The sequence below is a fragment of the Lupinus angustifolius genome, chromosome LG17 (genome assembly GCF_001865875.1).
Source record: "Lupinus angustifolius cultivar Tanjil chromosome LG17, LupAngTanjil_v1.0, whole genome shotgun sequence".
Classification (NCBI taxonomy): domain Eukaryota; kingdom Viridiplantae; phylum Streptophyta; class Magnoliopsida; order Fabales; family Fabaceae; genus Lupinus; species Lupinus angustifolius.
Window position 1 is genome coordinate 18,802,428 of NC_032025.1, and position 7,115 is coordinate 18,809,542.

A 7,115-nucleotide genomic window follows, 5' to 3' on the forward strand; every position below is an offset into this window, starting at 1 on the left:
GCACAATGGATCAGATGCAACACAATGGTGTTATCGTGGTTACAACATTCTGTTGAAGAGGCAATTGTGAAATCCATCCTTTGGATTGATGATGCAGCTAAGCCTGGCAAGACCTCCATGGGAGGTTCTCCCAGGGAGATGTTTTTCATATAGCTGAGCTTTAAGAGGAGTTTTACAGAATGAATCAAGGTAATCAATTTATTTCTAATTACTTCACTCAATTAAAGGTGCTTTGTGAGGAATTTGAGAATTACGATGTAAGTGTGTTGTTACTTGTGATTGTGGCATAATTGATCTGGTAACGATGCATAGAGAGCAAGACTATGTAATTCGGTTTCTTAAAGGATTGAATGATCAGTATTCACAAGTCATGTCTCAGATCATGCTAGTAGAACCTCTCCCTTCCATTAGCATGGTTTTCTCAATGTTGACTAAACAAGAAGAGGAAGAATGTCTCATAATGAAAAAGGAAATGGTGTTAGATTCTGCATTTATTTTGAGAGGACAAATCACACTGTGGACACATGTTTCTTGAAACATGGCTATCCTCCTGTTTATCACTACAATAAGTTTGGCAAGGTGGCCAATGTTCCTAGCTTTCCTATTGAGATTGAATATGATCAGGATGGAATGCACCATCAGAACTAGGAAAATTTGGTTGTTGACAAAGGGAATAAAAACCAAGGTTTCACTGATGAGCAAGTTAGATCTATTCTAGAACTGCTTGAGGGGAATAGAGGTGACACTAGCAATGTGAATTCTGTCAAAACTAAACATACAACATCTGCAAATGTTGTTATGCCTTCACTTTCAAGTAATAAGTGTGTTGATTAGTTGATAGATACTGGAGTCACTGATCATATTGCTTGTGATATGAATAGTTTCAGCAGCCAAAGGTTTATGTCACATGTGACAATTACCTTACCTAATGGAGAGAAAGTTACCACAATTGTCTATGGCACAGTTATCCTTTCACAGTCTCTCACTCTAATTGATGTGCTATAAGTTCCTCGGTTTCATGTCAATCTAGTGTTGGTTGCTAAGTTGATTGAATCACACAATTGTCATCTAATTTTCACTCTTAATTTTTGTGTCATTATGCATAATACTACCAGGAAAGTGATTGGTACAGCTAGCTTAGAACAAGGTATGTTTGTCATTAGTGGTTTTAATCCCTTGCACAAGAAGCATTCTCATGTCTTTATCTCACATTCTATTTGTACTAGTGCCTTTGATCTTTGGCATCTAAGGTTTGGTCATGCATCACCTTCTTCTATGAAGACTCTATCTAGTTAGTTTACATGTATTCATGTTTGTAGTACACAAAATATACCTTGTGATGTCTGTCATAGTTCCAAACAGAAAAGATTACCCTTTTGTAATAGTGCTACTCATTCAAATAAAAGTTTTCAATTGTTGGGCCACTATTCCACTTCTTCCATTTTTTGGCATAATTACTTTCTTACATTAGTTGATGATTTCACAAGATTCACTTGGATAATTATGATGAAAACTAAGTGTAAAACCAGACAACATATTGTCAATTTTGTCGCCCTAGTTGAGAATCAGTTTAATGCTAAACTAAAAAAATATTAGGAGTGATAATGGAGCAGAGTTTTTTATGAATGATTTCTTCTCTTCAAAAGAAATCTTTCATCAAAGGTCTTGTGTCTATACACCTCAACGGAATGGGGTTGTAGAGAGGAAGCATCAACACATTCTCAATGTTGCCAGAGTCATATTCTTCCAATCTTCTTTAACTCTCAATCTTTGGAACTTTACTATACAACACGATGTTCACATCATCAATAGGCTTCCTAGTCCCTTGCTTCAAATTTCCAGTCCTTACCAACTCCTATATGGTTCCTTACCTACTCTAGACTTCTGAAATGTTTTTGGTTGTCTAGTCTATGACAGCACTATTGTTGCAGGGAAGGGTAAGTTTGATCCTAGGGCTAGAAGATGCTTGTTCCTAGGTTATAAGGAAGGAACAAAGGGTTTATCCTATATGATCTTGCCTCCAATGAGATCTTCACCTCTAGAGATGTCATATTCGATGAGAATTCATTTCCTGTCTTTATCTTCTCCTTCTATTGATTCAAGACATACTCATATTCCTCTTGTCAATCATCCACCTGAGTCTACTACACCATCCTTACTTGAGTCAAACACATTTCCTTTTTTGAGTCAAACACAGTTCCTTCTCTTGAGTCTAGCAGATCTTTTTCCCCTGAGTCAAACACATCCTCTCCATTTGAGTCAGTAACACCAATTCCTAGACAATCTTGTAGACTGAGAAGACCATTTTCTCATCTACAATATTATCATTGCACTCTTGCTCATACTGTCACTAACAACAAAATTGTTTATGCTTCCAATGTTCTTTATCCCTTGTCTTTTGTTCTAGACTACTCTAGAGGTTGTCCTGACTACAAAAGTTCCTACTTAGCCATTACCAGTACTCCTGATCCTACCACTTATAAACAGGCTACTAAGTTGGATCACTAGCAAAAGGCCATTAATGATGAGTTACTAGCCTTGGCACATAATGAAACTTGGTCCTTGGTTTCTCTTCCACCAGGGAAAGTCCCTATAGGGTGCAAATGGGTCTATAAGACTAAGGTTCATGCTGATGGCACCCTTGAGAGACACAAAGTTAGGTTTGTTGAAAATGGTTATACTCAGTTAGAAGGTGTGAATTTATTTGATACATTTTCTCTTATGGTCAAAATTACCACTGTTAGAACTGTTTTAGCCTTGGCAGCTATCAAAGGTTGGTTTTGGAACAACTGGATGTGAATAATGCATTTCTACATGGAGATTTACATGAAGAGGTCTACATGACTCCTCTTCCTGGACTTGTTCTTGATGATCCACATCATGTTTCCAAGTTGCACAAATCACTCTATGGGTTGAAGCAGGCTAGTAGAGAGTGGCATACAACTTTATCCTTTGCCCTGATTTCCTTGGGCTATGATCACTCCCAAGAAGATCAAGCTCTCTTCACTAAATCCAACCCTTATTCCTTTACTTCCATACTTGTATATGTGGATGACATGGTGTTAACTAGAGATAGTCTTGATGAGATTCTTCATGTCAAGCAGTTTCTTGATCACCCATTCAAAATCAAAGACTTAGGCACTCTCAGATTTTTCCTAGGCCTAGAAATTGCTAGAAATAAGGATGGCATACACTTGAATCAAAGAAAATATGCATTGTCTCTCCTTGAGGATTCAAAATCCTTGGCTGCTAAGCCTTCTCATATTCCCTTTGATCCTTCTCTCAAGTTGCAGCTTGAGCAAGACACTCCCTTCTGTGATGTACTATGTTATAGAAGGCTTGTTGTGAGACTACTCTATCTTACCATTTCCAGGCCTGACATTGCTTATGCAGTACAACAATTGAGTTTGTTTATGTGCAAACTTATGGATATGCACTACAAGGCAACCCTTAAAGTCCTTCACTATCTGAAATCTTCTCCTGCCCAAGGTCTTTTTTCTCTTCTACTTCCACACTCAAACTTGTTGGTTTTGCTAATTCAGATTGGGCTTCCTGATTGGATACTAGATAATCCATTGCAAGATTTTGCATTTTTCTTGGATCTTCCCTCATCTCTTAGAAGTCCAAGAAGCAGAACATAGTTAGTAGGTCTTCTTCAGAGGCTGAGTATAGAGCATTAGGCAGTTTGGCTTGTGAATTCCAATGGCTCAACTACTTATTCACATATCTGCACATTCCTATGCTCAACCATGCCTTAGTTTACTGCATGAGAGATCCAAGCACATTAAGGTTGATTTCCATGTGATTTGTGAGAAGATTCAAAAAGGATTGCTTCATCTCCTTCCTATTGCATCTACTGACCAGTTGGCTGATGCATTCACCAACCCATTACCCATTGCTTCCTTCAAAGCCTTTGTGTCCAAGTTGGGTTTGTCTTCTCTACACCATCCAACTTGAGGTGGATGTAAATTATGTTGATGTTTGACTTGTGTTTAGGATTATTCTAGGCTTAGTTTATTATTTCCCTTTACGGATGGAAGTTATTTAATTGTCTTAACTACCAACTATATATAGTAAGTTTGTGTATCTTTGTGTAATTCATTCATTCTCATTCAATGAAAAATCAATTACACATTCTCTCTTTTTCCTTGGATTGTAAGAACATCGTCAATTGTTATGGTCATCTTTCCCATAGATAGGTGAAAAGTATTAGTTTTCTTCGGATATCAATGTTATGTGAATGAGGACATCTACCTCTTGTCTTGTATTGGTACTTCCAAAGGTATTTATTCACCTTATGATAAGGAATTAATCTTTTTCGGGGTTTGTGATTGTCCCTCCCAACAAGTGTCACTCACAGAAATCAAATCATTAACCTTTTAGTCATCATGAAATCTAGCGGGACCTTACACCATTAGACCAACACCTTGTTGGTTGTTAATTGCAGTGTATGACAAAGCTAACCAGCTATGCCAAAAATGAATTCAATATAAATTCATACACATCCACGTCCTATCTCCATACCTTTCAGAATGTCCACTCTCCTGAATGATAAAATATTCACAGTAACATCACTAATTAATTAGTACCAAAATATGAATTGAATTAAAATTGTATACTTATGTTGTCATTGGACATATCAGGAACACCATTCTTCTCATATGAAGAAAATAGAGATGTATCCGGCCGGTCAGGAATATCATCCTCTTAAAATGAGGGAGCTTCATCCTCCTTGTCGTCAAAAAAAATTGTATCAACTATATTAAATGGAGGAGGAAAATTCATTTCCAACTTTTTGCTTTTGATGCTAATGGTGGATGAAGCATGAGCCCACTCTTTGGGTCTTCTAAGTGAGGCGGTTTATGCTTGTCTAACAACAACATCATCACACTGTTCGATGGGTTCTTCACCAAGTTAGGGAGGCATCACTACACAAATAAAATAGAAATTGTAAAAAATAAGCAAATAACTTATTTTTACCATACGTCTTTCATAATTGAAAATTTTCAAAATTTGTAGTTTCGATTGCCTGTTTTTAGAATGGCATTTTGGTTTTGAACACTAGTTTTTTGTATCTAATAAATTTTCAATTTTTTTAGTTTTGACAGACTAATGTCATAGCGTGTTTTTGGTTTCCGACATTGATCCGTCAGAACTATAAATTGGAAATAAAAGAAAGAGTGAAAATTATCTTCATTTTAGTTTTGATGCAAGAACAATGAAGAATAATAATATGCTATGATGAAATATGGAGTTTGAGAGAGTAGTGTTTAGGGTAAGAGAGAGTAGGATTTAGGGTTAGAGAGACTCATTTACATGTTTGAGAAAGTAAGAATAGAGAGAAGTATTCACGGGTATTACATGGATTTTAACTTTGTTTTATCATTGAGTGAATTTTCTTATGGATGGACCAAATTAATAATGAATCTATCCATAATTTTCCAGCCTATAGGTTAAAGTATTTCCACATATCACAAGCTAATTCTTGATGTTTACACAAAATTAGAAGTGTTCTCATGCAAAAATTTCTATCCTGACTTGATGGAGTTTATGTAGTCCATAGCTATAAATAAGTAGAGACAATTATTATTTAATTAATAGATAATCGACTATAGCTCAATTAATAACAATAATAGAAATTCAATTGAATCAAGAACAAAGGATTAAATGCAAGATTCAGAGTTTAACAAAGATGAGCAAAAAGTTAACAACAAATGAATAAATTATCACAATTAAGTGTGATCAAGATTAAGACAAGTTGACATAAGAATTTTATCCTAGTTCACATTAATCGACCAATCCTACATTTAATCCATCTTTTTTTATTTGATGATTTCCACTAAGTAAAGCTTTGATATTTGTGACAAGATGATTCTAAGATTTAATTTTAATATTTTTGCTTGACCCCTAAATTTTTTGATTCCCCACATCTTTCAAAACAACCCTAAACAAAATTTTGCTTCTCTTAATCTAGAATAAACCTCACTTATCTTTCTTTCTTTTTCCTCAAAGAAATTGATTTTGTATGATGCTATCGAGTTTGAACCTTAATTAAGCATAACTAAAATAAGAGTAAAGACTTATTTTGATCTCTTAAATTTCGTGTGTATTAATTTGATTGTTCAAAAATTAAATAACTTAAAATAGTTCCAAAAATAATAAATATGGCTTAAATTAGTCCACTTTAGCATTTTTATTATCCTTTATATGTATTATTTTGTCTTACATTCATAATATTTTTCATAATATTTGAGTATTAGTTTGAATTTTTATATTTCGGAAACCAAATTGGTATACACGAAAATTTATAAGGGTTATTTTGGATATTGACTCTTAAAATAAATAAAAAAGTTCTAATCAATTAATTCAAATAGTCACATTTTAATGATTAGAGTACATTTGAAACGTGATAATCTCTCAAAATGGTTCTTTTAGAACAAGAAAATCTCATAAAAAATTTCAAACTAATTGATCTATGAATTATGTGAAGCTTAAAATCTTACAAACAACTAGTGGGATACCAATTAATCGACCAACACTGGATCATAATCTATTATTTGGTTTCATTAACTCATGATTAATTAAGATAAAGTGATAATATATTGTTTGTTTCAAAATCAATTTCACGCCAATTATGAACAAGTTAATTGATTTTAAAATGATTAAACATCCACAATTGATATTTAATCGATTGAGTCAATGATATGAGATATAACATCTTAGACCTAAAAAGGATAAAATACAACAAAATAAGCATAATGAATGTAACCATAGTAATCAAAATCGGACTGTATCGATCGTAATCGGATACATATATGTATGATATAATAATTAGACCTCACATGTAATCATATAGATCAAAATCAATCAATACTAATTGTGGCATCCAATTTTCATTTAAAAGTGAAAAATATATGAAAGCAACTTAATTTTTTCCAAAATATTGATTTGGTTGATCGAACATATCACCATTACCTTTTTTTTTAGAGGTCAATAACATTGTCTACCACCTTGAGGCACATTTTCGGGTTGTCAAATGTTAAATGTTGTAAATACAAATATTGATTACATTCTTTATTAGTTTTTAGCATACATATATCCATTTATTTATATAT